The 12793-nt window shown below is 33.5% G+C and overlaps 1 protein-coding gene across 8 annotated transcripts in view; it reads left to right on the forward strand.

Moving 5' to 3' along the window:
- Positions 1-361: 361 nt before the first annotated feature.
- Positions 362-12793, forward strand: part of LOC126755536 (uncharacterized) — a 52394-nt gene continuing 39962 nt past the window's right edge. Inside the window, exons 1-2 of one of the 8 annotated variants that reach the window (XM_050468179.1) lie at positions 362-573; positions 1739-1864. The gene's annotated coding sequence lies outside the window, so the exon portion shown is untranslated. Of the gene's footprint in view, positions 660-768; positions 869-1625; positions 1670-1738; positions 1865-4321; positions 4448-12793 lie in introns of those variants that run through there. The other 7 variants (XM_050468180.1, XM_050468178.1, XM_050468172.1 and 4 more) reach the window with 7 other exon arrangements.

A 12793-nucleotide genomic window follows, 5' to 3' on the forward strand; every position in this document is an offset into this window, starting at 1 on the left:
AATTCTTCATTCAATTCTCATATTAACGTCATTATCCGAACATAAGGAGCATCACTTAAAGGAGACAAATTTCTTTATGAAAACTTTAAGCAAATGTAAGGTTTAGTTTTTATTTAGTATCACATATTTGAGAAACCCGTTGACGTAATCGCCCGAAAGCAAGACCTTTTCCTTCGCATATATTTCCATACATACTTATATACAAGTTCTTTGCATAGGAGCGCTGTTTGTAGGTGATCGGCTGGGTGTGTTGAATGTAACTGTAGCTGAATTGTGGAGTGGGCGCGTCGTCAGCCGTGAGTCGGGCCGTCACCAACAAAGGCATCTCACACACTTTGAAGTACTTCGCTACGCAGTCGTCACGGTTTCATCAGCTGCGCAAAGTCGCAAGTCGCGCGGTTTCTACAGCGAAAACTTAGTAGTGTTCCTTGAGCATTTGCGGTTGTCACATCAGTCGGTTACAGCTGACCGCACAGCAGCATCGCGGAGTTAACAAAATATGCATATTCGGGTTTTCGCTGTTGTTGTTGTATCATTTGAAGTTGTTCGTTTTGTTTAGTAGGGCAGTTGTGGGTAAAGTGAGAAATTAGCGTAGCGGTATTTGTGTTACAAAATAAGGTTTCACTCAAGTTTAATAGAAGTGTTTGAAAAAGTGAAAAGTAAATAAGCAACAAAAATATTAAAATAAGATTTAATAAGTGTGCTTTGAAACCAGAAAAATATATGATAACATATAACAAAATACAGAATTTTTTTTAAATTTCTTAGCTTGGTCAAAATGCAGAGTGGCTAAACCTACAGAAATTTTTAAATTTTCAAAAATCAGCAATTCAACAATTAACAATTAAAAAACTCAACTACATTGACGGTGTTTACAATAAACTATAATATATAAAATATTCTGCTATCATAGAGTTTTGCATAGAAACGTATTTTATTACACATGCCTTTGCTTTCATAATAAACCCACATTGCTCGTTCTAACTTGTATGTGATTTTTTATACTCTTGCAACCAGTTGCTACAGAGTATTATAGTTGTGTTCACCTAACGGTTGTACGTATCACCTAAAACTTAGCGAGATAGATTTAGGGTTATACATATATGTATGTATGTATATATAGAAATGATCAGGGTGGCGAGAAAAGTTGAACTCCGGTTGACTGTCTGTCTGTCCGTCCGTCCGCGGACAATAAACACGCCTACTTCACATATAGCACAACTTTAAATTCCACTTGATTCGTTCAGTTTCCAGTACACAAATCAAGAAACAATTAATATAACGGGATAAAACTTTGCACGAATAATGTTTTTAGTGTGTGCCACTTTATGATCAAAAATTACGAAATTTAGAGAACATATGTATTTTACTCATAAGAGAGTATCTTTGTGCCTAAAATAAAAATATTTGGCAAAAATTTGATAAACAAACATCTGGTTTTTTAGTATGTGACATGTTAATAATATGTGGTATATGGAAAAATAGATGAAATCTGGTCGATACTACACCAACTGTCATATACTACATATAATGGTTTTCGTTTTTCTAACAAACCTTATGTGTCTGTCAGTATAGGAATTATATATAGTATATATGTATAAAATTGCTTAGATTTCGATCTTCAGGTTGACGTTTTACACCATAAAGTATTTCCCTGGCTGTGATTCTTGTAAGTTGCTAGAGTATAAAATGTTCGGTTGCACCTGAACTTAGCCCTTCCTTACTTGTTTATGAATAGTTTTGAATCATCAAGAACAGCGATAATCATAATGTTGAATCACTAAATCAAAGTACACATGAGTTATAGAGGAATGCAGTCGGACATACTTATGTATGTGGCCGTATTTTATTTGCTAATTTAATAGTAAGTAAATGAAGTTAATCTTTATATGTATATAAAAAGTACGAGTTACATTATTTGTCCGCGATGGACTCCTAAACTGCTGAACCGATTTTAGTAAAATTTAGCGGACTGTGTCCAGTTCGAACCAACTTAAAAGATAGGATAGTTAAGACAATTCATAAATAAAGAATACAGTAAAAGCTCCTTTAAATGGACGCCCTGTTAAGCGGACATCTCCATTAACCATGAACATTGTTGATGTGTATTAAGTACAATCTATTAAGCGCGCAACTCTATTAACTGGTCAGGAACGCTTGTAACCAGACATATAAAAAATAAACATATAAACATATCCAAAATTAGACCTCAAGTACAATACTTTGGATTCTTATACCGACAAAAACATTTCGGCTTTATTCGTAAATAAAATTTTCATTGTATTGAATAGTATAAAATGTTTACCACAGCAACGCGTGGCCGGATCCCTTAGTATAAATATATGTACATATATTGTACATATGACTAATATACGTTAAATGTTGAATAAAAACCACAAGTGCTATTATAAAATATGAAAGTAAAGAAGGTTTAATTCAAACCAAATATACATGCATAAGTTTTTATAACCTAAACTGGGTATATTAAGTTTGCCGCGATAAGAAAGAAAACGATAACGGCCTTATAAAGTACAGTAAAACTCCATATTACGGACAGTCCTCAAAGTCGGCCATTTTCCATAACTGAGCAAATTTCAAGTATACAAGGTTTTCATTATTATTTTTATACAAAAGCTATTCCTATAATCAGACATGAGTACTTTCCAATGACCAAACACGTACACTATTTTGGTAATATTTCATTCGAATAATCTTATATATAAAAATGAAACGCCTTTTTTGTATGTTCGCGCATTCCGCCTGAATCACAGCATGGAAAGACGTGAAAATTTGCACGGATATTCCTTTAGTCCTGAAGAAGGTCCTGCCGGCGGCCTTTTTTGCAAAAAAAAGTCGATTTCTATATTTATAACTCAAGAACGGCTAAACGGATTTGGAAATTGGTGATGAGGTAGCTTGGAACCTCGGGACGGGCATAGACTTCTTTCTATCGTTTTATGTTAAAAGCCAAAATAATTGGCAATAATTTTCCTTTTAGTCTCATTATCAACTTTATTATCAAAAAGTGATAAACTAACAGTTTCTTTACAAAGGTACCATAAATGCTGACTATACTCGCTTATGGAAGCTTTAGATATAAGTAGCTGCATCAACTTTTTCATACGCTTTCAATGCTTTCAAAAAGCACAAATCTTGGTTTGGTGCTTTAGTCGCCACCGAGCATTGAAGCCATGGTTTAACATACAATGTTACAATAAACAAACAAACATCTTGCAGAGCCTTTTTATCATTAGCGTTCATACGAAATTGAGGCTGCAGTAAACATATTTTCAATGAATATATTGCTCTTGACATCCATCTTGCCTGGTGCATAGCTCCAGGAGGTCTGATTTTTATTTTACGTTCTTTATCTCCTCCCAAAAATACTACACATAGCTCTACCAATTTCCGATAGTCATCTCTTACAAAAGATTTGTCTAGTTCTGCCTTATAATACATCAACAAGGATGTAATATCAGTCTCAGCAGTATAATTCTGTATGAAATCAAGGCAGAGATCAATATTATTAGAATCGATGTTTTTCCAATTGTCTCTAAACTTTTTGAAGAAGGGAATGTCAGGACTATTAGTTACTTGTTTCAGTTTGATTTCAAAAACAGATTTTAGGATCAGCTCAAAAATATGATGGCGACAAGCAAATAGCAGCAACTCTCTCTCTAAAATCTGCTCTAGAAGAACACAAGCTCCACTGAAACGGCCGGTATTAGAAGCAGTTGTATCGCAGCACATTATCTGTACTTTTTCATTAAGATTCCAATCGGAGAGGGCGATTGAAACGGCATTGGCTTGATCCTTACCAGAAGAACTGTCTAGTTTTGGTACTGCGAGAAGCTGTTCTCTATTGTCAAATGAAGTAATGATTGGTAAACGTTCTTCTTTTGAATAATGTTTTTAGTGTGTGCCACTTTATGATCAAAAATTACGAAATTTAGAGAACATATGTATTTTACTCATAAGAGAGTATCTTTGTGCCTAAAATAAAAATATTTGGCAAAAATTTGATAAACAAACATCTGGTTTTTTAGTATGTGACATGTTAATAATATGTGGTATATGGAAAAATAGATGAAATCTGGTCGATACTACACCAACTGCCATATACTACATATAATGGTTTTCGTTTTTCTAACAAACCTTATGTGTCTGTCAGTATATATGTATAAAATTGCTTAGATTTCGATCTTCAGGTTGACGTTTTACACCATAAAGTATTTCCCTGGCTGTGATTCTTGTAAGTTGCTAGAGTATAAAATGTTCGGTTGCACCTGAACTTAGCACTTCCTTACTTGTTTATGAATAGTTTTGAATCATCAAGAACAGCGATAATCATAATGTTGAATCACTAAATTAAAGTACACATGAGTTATAGAGGAATGCAGTCGGACATACTTATGTATGTGGCCGTATTTTATTTGCTAATTTAATAGTAAGTAAATGAAGATAATCTTTATACTAAACTGCTGAACCGATTTTAGTAAAATTTAGCGGACTGTGTCCAGTTCGAACCAACTTAAAAGATAGGATAGTTAAGACAATTCATAAATAAAGAATACAGTAAAAGCTCCTTTAAATGGACGCCCTGTTAAGCGGACATCTCCATTAACCATGAACATTGTTGATGTGTATTAAGTACAATCTATTAAGCGCGCAACTCTATTAACTGGTCAGGAACGCTTGTAACCAGACATATAAAAAATAAACATATAAACATATCCAAAATTAGACCTCAAGTACAATACTTTGGATTCTTATACCGACAAAAACATTTCGGCTTTATTCGTAAATAAAATTTTCATTGTATTGAATAGTATAAAATGTTTACCACAGCAACGCGTGGCCGGATCCCTTAGTATAAATATATGTACATATATTGTACATATGACTAATATACGTTAAATGTTGAATAAAAACCACAAGTGCTATTATAAAATATGAAAGTAAAGAAGGTTTAATTCAAACCAAATATACATGCATAAGTTTTTATAACCTAAACTGGGTATATTAAGTTTGCCGCGATAAGAAAGAAAACGATAACGGCCTTATAAAGTACAGTAAAACTCCATATTACGGACAGTCCTCAAAGTCGGCCATTTTCCATAACTGAGCAAATTTCAAGTATACAAGGTTTTCATTATTATTTTTATACAAAAGCTATTCCTATAATCAGACATGAGTACTTTCCAATGACCAAACACGTACACTATTTTGGTAATATTTCATTCGAATAATCTTATATATAAAAATGAAACGCCTTTTTTGTATGTTCGCGCATTCCGCCTGAATCACAGCATGGAAAGACGTGAAAATTTGCACGGATATTCCTTTAGTCCTGAAGAAGGTCCTGCCGGCGGCCTTTTTTGCAAAAAAAAGTCGATTTCTATATTTATAACTCAAGAACGGCTAAACGGATTTGGAAATTGGTGATGAGGTAGCTTGGAACCTCGGGACGGGCATAGACTTCTTTCTATCGTTTTATGTTAAAAGCCAAAATAATTCACAAACAAAAAAATATATATTTCAAAACAACAGATTCATGTTTTTACTTAAAAAATCTATATAAATAATAATGAATTGTTTTTCGTTAGTCTGATTAAAACTCGAGAACGGCTGGGCCGATTGAGCTGATTTTGGTTTTAAAATGTTTGTCGTAGCCCAGGTTAGGACCAAACGGTGAGCAAATAAGAAAAAATTGCGAGTAAGATAGAGTAAGACGACAATTCCATTTTCCCATATAAAAGTTGACCACTTACTTTCTGTCAAACATTTGACGGTATTTGTACTCTCAGTTCCGTCTATATATATAAAAGAAAGTTGTTGTTAGTTACACCATTTATAACTGAGAAACGGCTAAACCGATTTGGTTGAAAATTGGAGGGGAGGTAGCTTAGAACCAGGGTAAGGACATAGGATACCTTCTATCTCTTTATGACAAAATTTAATACAACTCATAAATACAAAAATTATATTTTAAATCATAAGCATTTGTTCAAAATTGATGTTTGTAGGAATTATTTGAATATATGCGTACAATTTTAAACAGAGTCTTCTTAAAAATAATACAATTGCTAAATATTTGGAATAGAAGAAAAGAACTGCAACCAACTACGCAGTGAAATAGAGTATAACTGGCTCAGTAATCAGTCGTTAAGTATGTATTATTGCACGTGCATCCCAAAAGACTGATGTCATAACCTTTCCAGCCGGCTTTTTCGTTTCCACGCGTGAGGAGTCCACTAGAATGACTATGGATTAGGCTCCAGTGGGAAATGATGGAGCTATGTTTCTATCACTGACGAAAAATTTTGGTTTTATTACGATTAAAGAGCACTCAAATACTTCTCAGAATCAGTTATTCGTTGTTTTTGTTGGATTACGAACTTGCGAGGCACCCACTTTGCACAGTGCTTTCGCCATTTTAAGCTTAGCAAATATCTTTTCATCGGTGGATTTCCCTGAGCCCAAATTCAACAGTATTTTCCCCAAAAAAAGCAATGCTTTATTAACACACGAAATGCTTTATGATCCATTTTTTGTAAACTAACACAAGTAGCTTTACGAAAATGCTATATCTCATTAACTAATAGTTATAATCCAACTAATAGAAATCATATAGATGTTAGTAGTAGTATTATCTATGTATCAGCCACAGTGAAGCGTGGACGGGTTTTTGTTTACATACATATATACTAGGGTGTCCCTTATATGCCGAAAAACTTTTTTTTTTAGAAATTCAAAACGCATACCCTATATATTTTTTATAAATGTAAATATATACTCAAATATAAATTTTCATCTTTCTACGACGAGTGCAACTCGTGCCGACCAACCCCCCAAAGTTTTCTTTGTCCTAGTATATAGCCATTATTCTGAGATATAGCCTATCTATTATTTGTGTTACTGTAAAATTGATTAAAACGCAATTAAATAAAAAAAAGTGGTTAGATTAGACAAATATTTATTAAAAGAACCTTAAAATTAAGCAGGATAACTTTTTTTTTACAATCTGGATATAAGTGCCTATGTTCCTGGACACATCATAATAAAAATTGTTTTTGCTCTTCTTCGGCTGTGATTAGTCCGTTAAAGTCTTGCAAGTCTTTAACGGCCCTTTCAGCAGTGTCATTTACGACTTTTAACTGGCTTACTTTTCGTAAAGTATCCTGAAAGGCAGCATCACCTTCCCAAGCAGATACATCGACGTGGAGAAAGCTTGCATGTATTTGAAATCTTGAAAAAAAAGGATGCTCCGCATAGAAACAAAATCATTCAGAAATATATTAAATTTTAAATAACAAAAATAATATACATAAGATCTATAAAAATTAGACTTACCAAACAACGTATTAGACATTTCTAGCGTCGATGGAATGTAGCGCTTTCCAATATTCGGACTTTCCTCTCTGTTTAAGTTGGCAATAATTTTCCTTTTAGTCTCATTATCAACTTTATTATCAAAAAGTGATAAACTAACAGTTTCTTCACAAAGGTACCATAAATGCTGACTATACTCGCTTATGGAAGCTTTAGATATAAGTAGCTGCATCAACTTTTTCATACGCTTTCAATGCTTTCAAAAAGCACAAATCTTGGTTTGGTGCTTTAGTCGCCACCGAGCATTGAAGCCATGGTTTAACATACAATGTTACAATAAACAAACAAACATCTTGCAGAGCCTTTTTTCATTAGCTTTCATACGAAATTGAGACTGCAGTAAACATATTTTCAATGAATATATTGCTCTTGACATCCATCTTGCCTGGTGCATAGCTCCAGGAGGTCTGATTTTTATTTTACGTTCTTTATCTCCTCCCAAAAATACTACACATAGCTCTACCAATTTCCGATAGTCATCTCTTACAAAAGATTTGTCTAGTTCTGCCTTATAATACATCAACAAGGATGTAATATCAGTCTCAGCAGTATAATTCTGTATGAAATCAAGGCAGAGATCAATATTATTAGAATCGATGTTTTTCCAATTGTCTCTAAACTTTTTGAAGAAGGGAATGTCAGGACTATTAGTTACTTGTTTCAGTTTGATTTCAAAAACAGATTTTAGGATCAGCTCAAAAATATGATGGCGACAAGCAAATAGCAGCAACTCTCTCTAAAATCTGCTCTAGAAGAACACAAGCTCCACTGAAACGGCCGGTATTAGAAGCAGTTGTATCGCAGCACATTATCTGTACTTTTTCATTAAGATTCCAATCGGAGAGGGCGATTGAAACGGCATTGGCTTGATCCTTACCAGAAGAACTGTCTAGTTTTGGTACTGCGAGAAGCTGTTCTCTATTGTCAAATGAAGTAATGATTGGTAAACGTTCTTCTTTTGAACTTCGCACGTCCAACCCAGGTAAAAGTTTCCCATCCCAATGAACTGTTACTACATCAGGTATATTGTTCTGAAAGTCAGCTTTTATTGCTTCTGCTCTAGATTTTCTAGTCTGAGTACGAATTCGCTGAATTGAGGACTTGTTGATGGTGAAATCATCGCTACTTTGACCAAGTGCCTCTACGACTGCATGAAGAATGTAAACAGAGTCTCTTATGCTGAGTTGACATCGATCCAATGTCGCAACAAGTTTAGGTGCATGGAGCTTCTTCTGGTACTGCGTTTTGTGTATCCAAAATCTCTTCTTCCCCTGAATCATCTGAGTTTATTACATTAATGGCTGTTGAAGTTGACGGGACTGCCAATAACTCCCTATGTCTGACATTTCTTTCCTCTTCTCCTATCTGTCTTTGTTTAGCTCTTTCTTCTTTATCCGCTAACTTTCTGTCCACAACACCAAGACATCCTGGTCGACCTGGCTCCCGTTGTTTCATCAGAAATAGTTTGTTTTCCTCTATTCTTATCATATCAAAAGCATTAGCATGTGCAATATCAAATAAGTTATCAAGATTATTCTTAAAATCATTTTCACGATTTTTAAACGTAACTTGAGTTTTTTTGATATTTTTTTGCAGTTCTCTCCATGAATCATATAGGTCTATTAGTTTCTTTACGCAGTTGGGAAATGCTTTTGTGGGAATTCTTGCCTTTTCCCAATATATGATACACTCCCTAATCACTAAATTTGCACTTTCACTGACAGTCAATTTTACTTCTCGAATATTATAAAACAATACAGCGAGAACTTGTCGATTTGATGGTAATTTTGCACCACTAATTTGATGGCTAGGCAAACCGATAAGGAAAATATTTTGTTTATCATTTCGTAATTCAACCGACATATTTATGTATTAAACAATTGCACTCTAATGACCTGAAACTTAAATACGAAATGGCAATTGCAACCCGTCGCTACAGGTTGCAGCGCTCAGTTGCGCGGTTCTTGCATGAACAAGTTTCAATCGCAAGTCGGTACGGGTTATCGTTGATAAAACGAGCTGATATTTTTTTTTTAAATAGTATTATGCTAAAACAAAACTTTTAAGAAGGTATGCATAAAAAATTAAACACTGCGAAATTTAAGGGACACCCTAATATACATATATAGTATGTATGTATATAAATGATCAGTGTGACGTCGATTGAACCATGTCCGCCTGTGTGTCTGTCCTTCCGTCTGCGGATCCGTCTTTCTGTGTATATGCGAACTATTTAGTCCCTCAATTTTTAACATTTCGTGCAATCTCAGGAGCACCTGACCAAAGCGACATTTTCTTCTTCTAATATTTCAAGAGAATGACCGGGAAAAAAGCGCTAAGATTGGCTTGCTTATTGACGATAAATTTGGTAATATTCATAAATATGTCTGTACACAAATAGGACAGTGCGTATTATACGATTATATGAATTTGTATCGAAGAAAAGGTATGCTTGTGATCATAACTCCTGGTCTACTCGCAAATATGCTAATTCTATATATGTATGTATGTATATCCAATTCTGATATCCTTAATTTTTCACGAAAGTGACCAAAACACATCGATGTCTCTATATTTTGTATAACTTTAAAATCCATATTACACGGGGGAAAGGAATTCGGCTACTTGAAGGCAATATTTACAATAATTTCTCTTCTTTCATGGGCGCTGTATCTGCTTAGGTGTTTTTCCCTGCATCTAACTTCGTCGGTTTTGCTGTTCATTTGTTACCGTCAATTCGAAACCCATTTTGACGCCATGTTCTCCTCCAATTAGTCTGTTTAATTAAAATGGAATATCTCTTTCCTTCAATCAACACAAATCGTAGCGCCTTGGACAACAATTGCTGGAAATTCTGTCTTCCACAACATTCCATCAGCTTTAATTCCCTTAAATAAGATATATTCAACTTCCAATGCTATATTTGAAGTTGAATAAGCAGAATCTTTCTCGCGAACACTTCAATAGGCGTCTTATGAAATATTGGCATTATCGGGCATACTGATAAAATTATAAAGTGTTAGTTTTTTTCATCGAAAAAGTATTGCTACTCAATTGCATATATATCATAAATCAAAGTCGTTTTCGTTGCCAAGAACGATTCTAGGTTATATAATAAAACTTATGAGAGTCAGCATTAATGTGTGAGCCGATTACAGATATTTTCTCATTGAAATAAAACAATATAGTCGATCCAAGCTTTGTTGAGAATGTATTGAAAAAATTTAGTTTATCGTCATGATTAACATACATATGTACATACATACATATATTTATACTCTCGCAACATGTTTCTACGGAGTATAATAGTTTTGTACAGCTAACAGTTGTGTGTATCATCGAAAACTAATCGAGTTTGAAATACTGGAGTTATATACATTTATGTATATGTATATAAATGATGCAGGATGAAGAATAAAAATTGAGATATTTGCTGAAACTTGGAACACGTGTTCCTTGGCATCCAAGGCGGTTTGATACTGTAGATGCACGGAATTGGAAAACTGCCACTGTCAAGGACATAAAATTTTACTCCGGGATGACATAGAAGCCGGTATTAAATTTGAACAATGGGTGCGGAAACACCCTAAGGACCTACTGACCGATTTCAACCAAATTCAATAGATAATATTATAAAACCACGCCTACTTCCAATAAAACACAATTTTAGATTCTATCTGATTTCCTGTATAAAAATCTGCATACAGATAAAACTTTTGACGAATAGTGCAGATACCGAATATATGGATATATATGAGATATATTCTAGAAGGAAGGATATATTCTGAAGCTATAAACGTTTTTTCTCCAAACTGTCTTTTTCAAAAAACGTGGGTATTGACGTTTTCTCAGGTTTTACTGGAAAGAAAGTTTTCTTTATAAACTTGTCTGTATCTGGAACTAGCAATATTACCAAATCTCAACGAAACAGTCAAAAATGTCGCAATTTCGTGAATGTCCGAATGTCGGGCGTACTTTTTTTCTGGTTTCAGATTGCTACCACTTTATCAGCTGTTTATTTTTGAAATGTTTAACTTTTTTATATTTTTTTATTGTTATTAAATAACTTATAAATAATATCATGGTAATATGCATGTATGTATGTATGTAAAAAATGGGTTAAATATAATATATATTAAATAAATATCGGCCAATATATTAGTTATCTTAACAAAATTAAGAAACATCTTTATGCCTAACATGGATGAAATCTGTTGAAAAGTTGTTATAGACCGCATATAACTAACAGACCTTATGTACATGATGATTCCCCTTGCTTTGATCCATGCAAGTTGCAAGAGTATAAAATATTCGGTTACACTCGAACTTAGTCATTTCTTACTTGTTATATTATACTTACATATTGCTCTTTGGAGACTAATAAAATTCCAAATAAAAATGAATGTTTAAGGAAAGTCAAGTAATTATTTATATTTAATTTGATATTGCATAGCAGGAATTTGCATATTATCGCTAAATTCTTGCACTAATAAGTGAGATCAAGTATGCAATTTAAGTATAAATAAATCATTACCATACGTATTGTTGTTGTCTAAGTAAACAAATATATTGTTTACAGATGCATGAGTGTATTCAAAATGCTCGTATATTTGTGCTCTGTGTACATAGTATGTACAAGTATGTAGCTTACTTTATAATTAGATCGAATTTGTCTATTCGACCGGAAAGTAAAATAAAAATACTATTGTGTTCCAAAAATGTCTTTCAGTTAGACCACTAATAGGAGTGCTCTGTAGGAAATATGTTTAATAAACGTTTCAGAGAGTGACTTTTTTTATATTTTCCAAAAATAACTATTTGAAAATATGCCTACAAAAGGTTTTTTTAATATTCAAATTATTTTCGGAGATATATGTAGGTATTTTTCTGACCCGGCATCCATACTGTTTCGGCTGGAACTGAAGCTATAAACGTTTTTTTCTCCAAACTGTCTTTTTTCAAAACAATACCCACGTTTTCTCAGGTTTTACTGGACCGATTTATCTAAAATTTTTAGAAAGTTTTCTTTATGAACTTGTCTATATCTGGAACTAGCAATATTACAAAATCTCAACGAAATTTGATAGCCAAAAATGTCGCAATTTCGTGAAACACTTTTTTCCAACCTTTGCGTAGTCCGAATGTCGGGTGTACTTTTTTTCTGGTTTCAGATTGCTAGGAGTATTGAAATGGTGGATATGGTCACGTGCAAATTTTTCAAACCCCCCACTTTATCAGCGGTTTATTTTTAAATGTTTAACTTTTTTATATTTTTTGTATTCTTTTAATATTATTAAATAACTTTTAAATAATATTTATTGTATTTTTTACGACACTTAAAAATAACCTGACATTAATGCCTCTAGACTAGAATACCCCTTTAAGGAAACCCCTTAAGAGG

The sequence above is a fragment of the Bactrocera neohumeralis genome, chromosome 4 (assembly GCF_024586455.1).
Source record: "Bactrocera neohumeralis isolate Rockhampton chromosome 4, APGP_CSIRO_Bneo_wtdbg2-racon-allhic-juicebox.fasta_v2, whole genome shotgun sequence".
In the NCBI taxonomy this organism is placed as follows: domain Eukaryota; kingdom Metazoa; phylum Arthropoda; class Insecta; order Diptera; family Tephritidae; genus Bactrocera; species Bactrocera neohumeralis.